This window comes from Euprymna scolopes, chromosome 37 (assembly GCF_053919585.1).
Source record: "Euprymna scolopes isolate OS-2025 chromosome 37, ASM5391958v1, whole genome shotgun sequence".
NCBI classification, from domain to species: Eukaryota; Metazoa; Mollusca; class Cephalopoda; order Sepiida; family Sepiolidae; genus Euprymna; species Euprymna scolopes.
Genome location: NC_136518.1, coordinates 7,504,915 through 7,517,025, shown reverse-complemented (window position 1 = coordinate 7,517,025; position 12,111 = coordinate 7,504,915). Strand labels below are relative to the sequence as shown.

Here is a 12,111-nt window from a genome sequence, read left to right as displayed (position 1 = left end):
GAACTCTTGACACGCCAGATCCGGTCCCTGTTTGCATACCTTCCGGTGCAACTTGATCAGTCACAGAGTTTTATTCATGTCACAACATTACCCTTTGACTCTTTCTGCACCTGCATGCTCACTCAACTTATCATTTCCTATGGTTCAATCTATTGTTTACTTCGCTAGATAGATAGAAAATTAGATGGACAGATAGATAGATAGATAGAAAGGTGTTGATGCGTGCGTGTCAGAGCATATAACAACATATATATATAACGACATACCTGTTCTGCTTTTGTTTCCTCTGGGAGGTTCGTCAACCGTCCTTGGGCGTGGGACTGGAATCTGTTAGAAGGAACACTCAAAACTGGACCCAAGACGATATGAGATTTTAGGTATTTATTTCACTCCCAGGTATTCGTCACAGCAGAGGAGTGACGATGATTTTGACTTGGGGGTGGTTCTTCTACCTCTCTATACTGAGACTTCTCCCTCCCCCTCATGGGGAGACCCATTTTAGCCATGTGCCCCTCTTGGCATCTCAAATCTAACTCTACGATGCTTGAGCAAACCGGAACACATGACATGCGACACGTCAACTTTTGGTGTCCTGTTCGTATATTTTCCGGTGCAAACCTGATCAGGATTCTGCTTTCCCAACTGTACTGACATGCAGAAGTTCAAGTGTAATGTGAACAGACATCTTGTTATTCATCTCCCTTCATATTATCCCTGCAACTAGCCCCTTACTTCAAAATGGCACTTTACCTTGTTTGGGGTGAAAATGGAATAATAAAAAAACTAGATAGATAGATAGATAATTTATTGCTTCTGATCGGCCACTTTCTAACACATGCACTAACAAGAATAAAGTAAACCAACTCGCATTCATGCACAATGTCACGCTGCTAAATACTCACATATCTATACTGATTACTCGGGCTATGGCAGCAGCATATTCTTTTCATTGTTTTGACTCTCGAGTATATATTAGACACAGTTAATCAACCGAGAACAACACCACTATATACAGAAACATATAAGATATCAACGGATACACACTCGAGATTTAAAAAAAATGAAAAGAATATGCTGTTGTCCTAGCCCTACTTACACACGCATATATTAACATTTTGATTCGTGACTACATGTTACATGCTTACACTATGAACATCTTACTGATTGAAAAACTTTTATATTCTTATCTCTTATTTAAAGAATAGCACGGAAACCCGACATGTCCCGGGATTGAATGATGACCAACGAATGGTTTACAAGGTTTACAAGGGTGAAACATGCCGCCCCCTTAAAGTAAGGGTGGAAGAGCACCGAAAAGCGGTAACTAAAGGGGAGACGGGAAAATCAGGTATAGCCAACCATGTCTGGATGGAGAGGGGGGACCATCGCCCCCTATGGGATGAAGTAAAAATAATAAACAGAGAAACCCACTGGAAAGTGAGAAAACTTAAAGAAACAGCTCACATGCTCGGACATAACAACCTACTGAGCAAACCAAGCATAGAGCTGAATGCAATTTGGACACCTCGAAAAGAGAGAGAAAACCTTGAATAACAACATAGGTTTAGCATTAACAAAAACCAACTAAGAATTGTCCTAGTGACATATGGCCGAGTGGTCGTAGACGTTGTATCAAAGTTTACAGTTACCCAAAGGTGCTGAGTTCAATCCTGAACGAAGGCAGTGAAAAAGTAACATTCAAAACAGAGAATCAGCAACTTTGTCCCAGAGCCTAGCTAGAGTTCGAACACGGTACCCCCGTAATAATAATAATAAAGGGTTGGGTTCGAGACTCCTAACAAACGGTTCCCCCAGTTCGATACAAAACACCTGATGACGGCCGGAGGGCAAAACGTCGAAACGTTGTGACGATAAAAACCAAGATGAGGAAGTTAGTCCGACAATCTCAATCAACGAATGTTTCACACTCCAATATTTTTATTGTCATCGAAATCGGTGAAATTTACCATTTTTCAATCACATCGATTCATTGCCTGCACTTACCCATTGCGGAGAAAACTTCACAGGCATCCCCGCAATGACTTAGTCCGTAATACATTGTAGTTTACATTGCACTGAAGAGAACCTAGTGTTAGTATCATGTTTCAAACGGGAAATTTATTTACAACGCGCCCTTGTCACATCAAAGAACCTATTGTAGATTTTATATGTCGGGCCTGTTTGTATGGAGATAATGGCTTGAATTAAAGTTTAAAATGCAAAAGTCAAGCATCATGGTTCAGTTGTGCTTTAAACTGAAACATTCATTTCGAACGCGCCCCTGTCATATCAAAGAACCTACTATTGATTTTATACGCCGGGCCTTTCTGCTTGTGTGATAATTAAACTTATCAAATGCACTTGTATGTTAGGCTGTGTTAACTTTTGTCAAAACCGCCTGTTTTTTTTTTCATCGGATTTTTTTTTCGAATATCGATTATCGATACTTATTTCGATACAAAACCTATCTAAGAACACTGCCAAATACATAATGTGCATTTGTGTAAAATTTTATAAAAATCGGCCCAGGCGTTTCGGAATCCAGAAGGAACGAACACACACACAATGAGTTCTTTTTATATAATAGTATAAATGTTTTCTTACTAACTTTTGTTTTTCTTAATTTCTTTCTTGTTTTTTTTTTTTTATAAAACTCTGTTTATGTTGTAGGTAGCGCTTGTCTTCTATTCGCTTAATGTTTCAATTTCGCGTTCTTATATATTTTTATTTTCTTCCTATTTTCTATTCTAAAACATAACTTTTATATCCAGTTAGAATTAAATTTTGGTGTGGTTCTATCGCCGTCCAAGATGGCCTCTACCAAGGTCAGGGATGACGCTACGTTAGTTATAAGCATTTGCAGAGAGACGTACAGTGTTTCGTCTTTTAAATATAGAAACCGTATTCCACACGCATACATCACCGACCGAAAGACAAAAAAAGCAAAAAAAAAAAAAATAAATAAAAAAAAAAAAAAAAAAATAATAATAATAATAATAATAATAATAATAAATAAATAAAATTAAATTTAAAAAAATCGAAATAAAAAAAATCACAAAAAAAATCGTAATAAAAACTGAAGAAGAAAAATGTATATTATTTTATTACTGGAATTCTTTTGAGAAAAGTAATTTGTATATTTATCTTTTATTTGTGAATTGTTATCCTCATCTTCATAGTTATTGTTTTACAACGTGTCGGCCGACTATTCCTTTGGTCTTCGTCAGGTGGTTAACCGCGACGGGGTCAGTAGCGCAGTGGATAGAGACGTTGAATCTCTATGGTTCCAGGTGAGAATTGTCTGAAGATAGCGGTTTCAATCCTACCCAAAGCCGGCCAGAGGATTAGTTGGCCAAAGTTGGCCAAACGTGGTGACACGGCAACAACAACTATGGAAGGCAGTAGTTAATGAGAATACACTAAAAAGGTTCAGCATTCCTATCTCGTCACGGTTAATCACCTGACGAAGGGCAGAGGAATAGTTGGTCGGAACGTCGTGAAACAACAACTATAAAGATGAGGATAACAGTCCGCAAATAAATAAATAAATTAAAAGAAAAAAAGTAAAACAAAAATAACAAGAACAAAAATAGAAAAAAACAAACAAAAAAGCAAAATAATAATTATTTAAAAAATAAAACAAAAAAACAAAAATTAGACAAAAACAAATACAAAAAACGAAGCAAAATAATATTTAACAATAAAACAAAACAACAAAACAAAAAGAAAAAGTAAAACAAAAAAAAACAAAACAAAAAAACAAACAAAATAAAACAAAACAGATGTGCAGAAGAATCGTATGCACAGTTGCAGCTGCTTGCTAATGCATCGGAGTTGCACAGGCGATACTGTGCAGTTTTTAGCTAACGATTCAACGCCTCGTGGAATGCAGTTTTTTAAAAGAGGCGAGGAAACCTGTTGGCACGAACCACTCAGCATTGAATTTCCGTTTTATCTTTTCGACATAATGTTTCTAGTTTCATTTACAGAAAACACACACACACATATACAGAGATATGACAAAAATAAATAGACACCTCACGACAAATAATTCATACATATTAAAAGTTTGGAACAGTGTTCGTCGTTTGGATTATTTGGATTATTTAGACCAGGTTTTCCAAATTGGGTTCCGTGAGTGAAGCTCGCGGTGTTGTGTAGTGGGGTACGTGACGGAGGATGAGACATTTATATAACAGCCTACACGGCGACGACGATGACGCAGTTCTTGGAGATTTCATATTATTAATACGAGAGATATGAATGTGAAGAGATGGCGTAATGGAAAATTCTTTTTAACACGGGCTAGGAAATTCATTATTGATGATAGGGACAGACAGTTAACACTTTTGAAGGGTGTTTCATATAATGTTCATTAACAAAGACGATAGATAAAACCACATTACCTTTCGGTGGATGACAAACGAAAACAAAGGCTTACTGATAACATGAAGAAATGTATTCCAACTGTTTATGATGATGATCAGGTGTTCAATACCTTGCAGTATTACATTGTCTTGTCTCTTTCTGGTTGGCTTTCCAAAGGGGGTTCGGCTAATTCAACTTTCCAGATTCTTTGTCAACTTCGAACTCTTCTGACTTTCCTTTCTGACTGACTCTAACTTAACTGAATATATTGTAATCTATCCTTCTTTTTGAAGTCAGATCGTGTTCAGACATGTGAATGTCTCCTCACGTGGATTATACATATTTCATATGTCTCCAACACGTTTTTGGCAACACAAAGAAAATTCCTTAATTTCCATCGTCCAATTAGTTGTATAATTATTTCTAACACAATCGACAATGCTTTACATTCCGGTCATCGTATCAAAATTGCAATAATATGTTTTCTTTTTAACTTTTGATTACTGGGTTCGATTCTAGGCTTTTCCTTCAATAAATATTATTTTCAATCCTATTTACTTTGTTTCGCTAATTAACAGAATATGTTCCCTTCCATATACAACTAAGCCCTTTCTTAAAGAGGATAAAATGCTTTATATCAAAAAATTAAACGGCTGCAGGCATTTAATTTTCGAACTTTTTTACTGGAAAGAGATATGCTACATAACTACTGATATAAAGTGTTTCACGATGGTTCATGAAAAAGTAAAGAAAAAATAAATTTACGATGAATACAAAACAAAAAAATGGTTGTAAACATTATCAATACTTAGTGTTAAAATTCGAAATGAATGTTTTTCATATTTATTTTAGAAATGATCTGCGTGCTCTTTGAAAAACTTTTGCACTGTTAAGGGAGGTTCGATGGTTTCTGAAAATTGGGAAACCCTGATTTAGACTACTGTTAATTTTCCGAAAATGACACCTTTTCTTTCAAAAACATTGGTGGCAGTAGTCGGGAAAGAGAGGAAACACTGTAATGTCGAATTTTATAGTGAAGCAAGGGTTGTGTAATCACTAACCGTGTCAATGTATTTATGTATTAAAACATCTTCTGAAAATGGCATTATTTCTTTTAAAATTATAGTGTCGATGTTGGGGAAAGAAAGAAACCCAGTAGTGTTGATATTTATGGTGAAGCAAGGGTTGCCTAATCACTATCCGTGCCAATGAATTTATGTAATTATTTCAATAACCTGCTGAGTTCTGTCCCAGAAATAATACCATTGCACGTATTATGATGGTGTCGGTAATCGGGAATGAAAATACACAGGGATGTGGAATTTTATAGTGAAGAAAGGGTTGCCTAATCACTAAACTTGTCAATGTATTAATTTGTAAAACCTTTTAAGTAATCGGACATCAAAAAGTCCTCTATCCTAAGAATAACAGATGTGTTTCAAAATCAACTTCATTTTTCTCATTGTTTTATACGGTCCTGAGCAACGCCGGGGAGCCTTGCTAGTCTAAAGAGAAGTTGTCTGTTTGTTTGTTTGTCTTTTTTTTTTGTATTTTGGATCAAAAGAAAGCTTTCATATCGCTCTCGACTACTTATTCAATCATTAGCAGGGAGACCCGACGTTGCCCGGGATTCATTGATTATCAACGAATGTTACACAATCCCATATTAATACTCATCGAAATCGGTAAAATCAATATTTTTTTCAATCAAAACGATCGATTGCCTACTCTAATTGGGGACCCATCGCGGTGCACCGAGAGGAAGCTTCACATGCTTATCTGCGATGACTTAGTTCACAATACATTGTAATCTATATTGCACTGTAGAGAACCTACTCTTTATTTTATAATTTTTGCATGAAAGTTTAAAATAAAAAAGTCAAGTATTTTGGTTAAATTGTGCTCTAAACAGAAACATTCATTTCGAACGCGGTCTTGTAATATCTGCTACTGTTGATTTTATGTATCGGACCTTTTGGCTTGTGTGGTAATAAAAATTTTCAAATGCACTGTTAGGCTGTATGATGTGTTAACTTTGGTCAACGTTGTCTGTTCTGTCTTTCATCGGATTAATTGATTATCGATTATCGATACTTATCCAAGATATCCCGATACAACACCTATCTAAGAACACTGCCAGGTATATAAAGTACCTTCGTGTGAAATTTCATAAAAATCGGCCCAGCCGTTTTGGAGTCCATAAGGAACGAACGCACATGCAAAGTTAGTTTTATATAATAGTAGAGATAGAGAAAAATCACTAAAATTATAAAACATTTCAAGAAAAACAAAACAAAAATAAGTAAAAAAATAGATACACAACAAACAAATGTAACCAAAAATAAGCTAAGTTACTCTTCTACCTACCTCGAAAAGATTTTTTTGCTTTAACTTGTTTTAAAGTGTTTATTTAGTTTTTAAAAAAATAAAAGGCATATGTAAAACGTGTCAAGTTAAAACGAAAAGCAAGTTGGTGGCCTCAGTCGAGCCTCAATAATCGCTCAAAAATCGAAAATTACACAAAATACTGACAGAAACACATCCAACAAATGTCATAAATCGTGCGAAAATATAATGTTCTATCACTATTTTGTTTAATTTTCGATTTCGGAGCGATTATCGAGGCTCGATTCTGCCTTAAATGAAACCACAATTTTGTTTTTCGTTCTAACTCTACACTACTTTTATTTTTAACTAAAAATGACGTCAGCTTGTCTCGACCTGCTCCGAGTTAAGACCTGCCTTCAACTCTACCATACTGGAAAACTGTCGTCAGCCGTCGCAAACCAAAAACTGTCCGTACAACTGCCGTAAACTCGCAAAGCTAACTCTCAATATATTGTATTATAGAAATTAGAGAACCAAATAACAATGTGTTTTTTTTTTGCTTTTTGCTTTTTTCGAATGAAATTATTTATTTATCTTAAAGAATAAACGTGCTTTCGACTTTCAAAAAGTCTTCAGCAGCTTCTGCTTTTTTTTTTTTTTTTTTTTGTAGATCATCTTTCTTGTTGGAGATATAAAATCCCTTACAGATAGCAGTTTATGGAGCTGCTAGAAACGGTTGGTTTAAATGTCTCTTGTGCTTCATGATGCTACGGGGAATAGATTGATAAGGAAAATAATGGCATATAGAAAACACCGTTTCGTATTTGAATTATATTATAGAAACTACAAAACTAAATGTTGTGTCTGCACAAATAATTAACAAGAACACGAAAGTAAAGGTATACAATAATACATTAGGAAGAAAAGTTATATACATATTTACATGTCTTCAGATATACTTCAGTTGGAGATATTCCGGCAGGTGGCGTGTTGCATGTCTTACTGGAGGCAGCATAAGCGTCTTGCCTATTTGACGGTCGTTGCCGGACTCCTATTGGTGATTGATACTTTTATATATCTCACTCACCCGCCTATGTCAATTAGTGGGCGTCTCCACAACACTAAATAACCATGTGTTTTTTTTCTGCAAAAGAATAAACAAGCTTTCGACTTTTTTTTTACCTCTACTATCGGATCTCTTTGTCTTCATTACTGGTGCACCTTGATTAAAAATCCTATTTTACTTCCCTTTGTGTGTCTCGGTGAACACGTTTCTATACATTTGTTCTGTTGATAAACCTATTTCCTCTTCTTTTTCGGCCCTGTCGGTGGGGCATTAGAATACGCCGACTGCCTCCCTGCAGTGGTGAGGCCCCAGCTTGTAGGCTTCGGGGAGTGTGGAGCCACCATTTAATTACCATTGCTCCCAGGTCCACTCTGACCCGGAGTGGTAGTACCTGTTAGAGTCCCAACTATGGGTTAAATAGAAACCGACGTGAAAACAACAAATATATTCTATTAAAAAAAAATTTCTTCAAAATCTTTGGATTCGGCATTAAATAAGCCGAAAAAGGTTGATATGCCGTAAAACAAAAACAACCAACCTCTTCTTTTTCTTTTGTTCTTTTTTCTTTTTATTTACTCGAACTCTTGTTCAATGTTGCGTGAATAGAAGACATGGTTTTGTATTCTTACAACGTAGTTCGAGAAAACATGTTGTTCGATAATTATGTGTTTTTAATTACAACGCAGTTGTTTGTTTGTTTTTTTTCCTGTGTTTCTACTGCGCATTAACAACGAAGAACGCACCTGCACGTACGTGTTAATGACGTTCTGTAGATGCAGAAATACATTTTAGACGCAGAGCGAACAAGTTTGACGAAATGAACCCCCCTCGAAGCTGGGCATAGAATGCATTCATAGTTTCCACACCTCCATACTCAAACAGAGGCACACCCTATCCGCCTATCAGCTGAAATAATTAAAAAAACAATACATAGAATATACCCAACTAGTTGACGTATTCATCTTGTGCCAGACTTATGTAATGGTTCTCTTCTGCATTACTGGTACATTGCTTGGATCACTCTATCGCTCAAGAAAGTATCTCGGTCCTCTATCTATGAAAGAGCCGGAAACGTTTTTGATCATTTCTGTCTGCGTCGCATCCTGCGTGTACCCTAACAACACATTCCAAATGCCATACTATCTCCTTCTAACGGTCTCTTCTCACAAGATGCCACTGCTAGGCTGGTCATGTCCTCCACTGTCAACGAGGCAATCTCATCAGGAAAAACCATCAATCCGGTTCCTATTCAGAACTGGAAGAAGCGATGCGACGACCAGCTAAGAAACATGATTCAGAATGGTTAGGTAAGATACCGAACTGATTCTGGATTTGACAATCTACGGTGTTCGCTATTGGAACCGTGATTGGCTGACGATAGTGTCAGCGTTGATGATAGCTTTCGTACGAGTTGCAGTGAATTCATTGGAAGGAGCTGGCTTAATCGATCTGGGATGAATGCTGGCTCAAGACCAAGATCAGATGTGAACACCACAAGAAACTAATTTTCAGTGCTGATTTGAATTGAACCGAAGAAAGACTTCTGTCTTAATAAGGATTTCTGGACCTTGTAATGGACTTTCAACACATGCAATGAATGGGCCAGCAACGCAATGATTTAAGTTGAATTTGGACAGATGCTGAACTGTATATGTATTCTCTATTGTCAATTGGATCCTCCTTTTCCCTCTATTGCAATTGAAGCATGGTTGTTTTATATTTTTTGTCAAAAATGAAAGGTGCCACTTGAAGCTTTCTTTCTTGCCTTGGCAAAGTACAAAACCAACTTCGAAATCCAGTGAGGACGTCTCCTTCTCTGCCTTACACGTCTCTTTCTCAAAGAAGAAGCGTTATTAGTCTTTCCTTCTTTTACCAGGGAGTCACCACTTATAAAGACCCGAAGGCCACTTGAGGATATGGGTTAATGAATGTGAAGCAATCGTGTAGTAATCGTTCATCGTGTAAGTTTGGTAGAATTTGATTATCTAAGAGGACGCCTAAAAAAAAAACTTGTTTACATTGGACTTGAAGGTTTAGTCGACCGGGAAGTAGGATAGCAGAACAGTGTTCCACAGGCGGGTAGTTCTAGGACAGAAGCTTTGTTCGTGGGATCTGCGTTTAGGTTTAGGCACAGGTAGAGAGTGGGGAAAATTTTATATAGTGGTTGTAGGTAGTTGAGTGTTTTGAACTCTATGAAAGCAAGATAGAGTAGCTCCTACTCAGATGTGGCAAAACTACTCCATTTTAGGACGCACTTGGCTCTCATGCAGATATGGGATTGCATTGGTAGTGAGGCAGCTTTTGGAGCAGTAGAATGGCTCAACCATTTATCCAGTGATTCTCTATCATTATATCCATGGTCAGTGCTCAACAGAGCTCTAATTTATGGCTTGCCGCGGCAAAATATTTACAGGGAGAACTCGTCTAGCTACAATCACTGTAAATAATTTCCCTGTCTTCGTTTTTGTACAAAACCGACTTCGAAATCTAGTCGGATGTCCTCTTCTCGTCTTTGCGTCCCTTTCATACAGAAGAGCTAAAGAAATATTGTTAGCCCCTCTCTACTGTATCTGTATCACGATATATGCTCGACTGAGCTCCGGTCCCTCATCCCCTTCCCTATAAAGCATTCACAGCAAGAACTCGACCGGTTACAACCACGCAAAGAGAACTTCCCTTTTCCTGTTTTCTGTTTCTATCAAAAAACCCAACGAAACTTTTCTGGAGAAAGTTTCTTTTTTTTAGAATATCTAATCTGTGGAACAAGATACTACAAGTGTACTTCCCATCTGCATCCGGGGAAAATAGTTGCATATTTTTACCGCTATAGAAAGTACCTCACTTCTGATCTTATCTTTTACCTGCATAAAAGCCATACACATCCAAATATAGAGTTCTGATATCGTATTTGAAAGAATACTAGCATTTCAGCCCGGCGTTGTCCAGGTGTTTGGAGACGTGTGTTGAGCAAAAAAAAAAAAGTGGTAGTAGGAAGGCAAGCTCGAACTCGTACCACGAAGAAGGAAAAAAACGGGGAAAACCCTGATGTCTTTGCTGTTACGACCACTGCTAAACCGGAAGTGACGTAGGTTTAAATTAAGGCTAGACAATCGAAAAGAAGGGATGACTTTCAAAAATATCGGCGAAAAACGCGACCCCTCCCTGTAGAAAAGTGCCCAGTTGAGGGTGACGAAATGGTTTTAGCCAATTTTTCGGTATTTGTCGTCTGAAGGGTCGAGCTTCAAAAGGATACTCATCTTGTGAAAATCCATCGCCTCTGTCGACAGTTTTAGGCAAACATACATACATACATACATACATTTATATATTGGTAGCTAAAATTTTCGACCGAAACCAATTAAAAAGCTTGCCCTATCTCTGAATACCCTTTATGTAAAATTTCAAATGTTTAGACCAGAAATTGTCTGAGTAATTTGGTAGAGACCACAGAGGTCAATTTTTATTTTAACTTTGACCCCTATTATGGCCCCTTAACATTTATTGTTTTGGGCTCAAATCAAGTTATTAAGTTAGATCCATGTCCAAGGAAGCTATATCTAAACTTTCAGTTGTTTATACCCAATATTGGCGGATGAGTTTGGTAGAGTTCTCAAAGGTCAAATCATTAAACTTTGACCCCTTAACAGCCAAATTTCTGGCCGAAAATGGATTACAAAGATTTTCCCAAATCTCAGTACCTTGTATATCAAATTTCGAGTCTGTAGATTGAAAATTGACAGAGTTATTGTGTAGGGAAATGTACACAGATAGACACATAGTCAGACAGACACTTTTACTTTTATAGATATACTAGCATTTACGCCCGGCGTTGCCCGGGTGTTTGGAGGGGCATGTTGAACAAAAAAAAAAAAAGAAAAAAGCGATCATTTTTTTTTATTTGACCCCTATTATGACCCCTTAACATTCATTGTTTGGGGCTCAAATCACCTTATTAAGTTAGACCCATGTCCAAGGAACCTATATCCAAAATTTTAAGTGTTTAGACCCCAAATTGTCGGAGGAGTTTGGTAGAGTTCTCAAAAGTCAAATCATTGAACTTTGACCCCTTTATAGCCAAATTCCGGGCCGAAAACCGATTCCAAAGATTTTCCGAAATCTCAGTACCCTGTATATCAAATTTCGAGACTAAAAATCGACAAAGTTATTGCGTGGGGAAATGTACATAGACACACAGACAGACAGACAGACACGATCACTTTCATAGATATATAGATAGATATATAGATAGATCAAACAAAGATATATACCTATGCATAAATATATATGGAAGCAATTTTGTGTTTACTATAAACTTTTTACGCAAATATTACACAAGTATAAATCATGTA

General features: G+C 36.9%; 1 long non-coding RNA gene across 1 annotated transcript in view; it reads right to left on the bottom strand.

Annotated features, from left to right (window-relative positions):
• The window catches only part of LOC145261067 (uncharacterized), a 92,372-nt gene extending 84,421 nt beyond the window's left edge, over positions 1-7,951 (bottom strand). The window contains exon 1 of the long non-coding RNA XR_013864401.1: positions 7,640-7,951. This is a non-coding gene — a long non-coding RNA (uncharacterized LOC145261067). The remainder of the gene's footprint in view (positions 1-7,639) is intronic.
• Between the last annotated feature and the right edge of the window lie 4,160 nt (positions 7,952-12,111).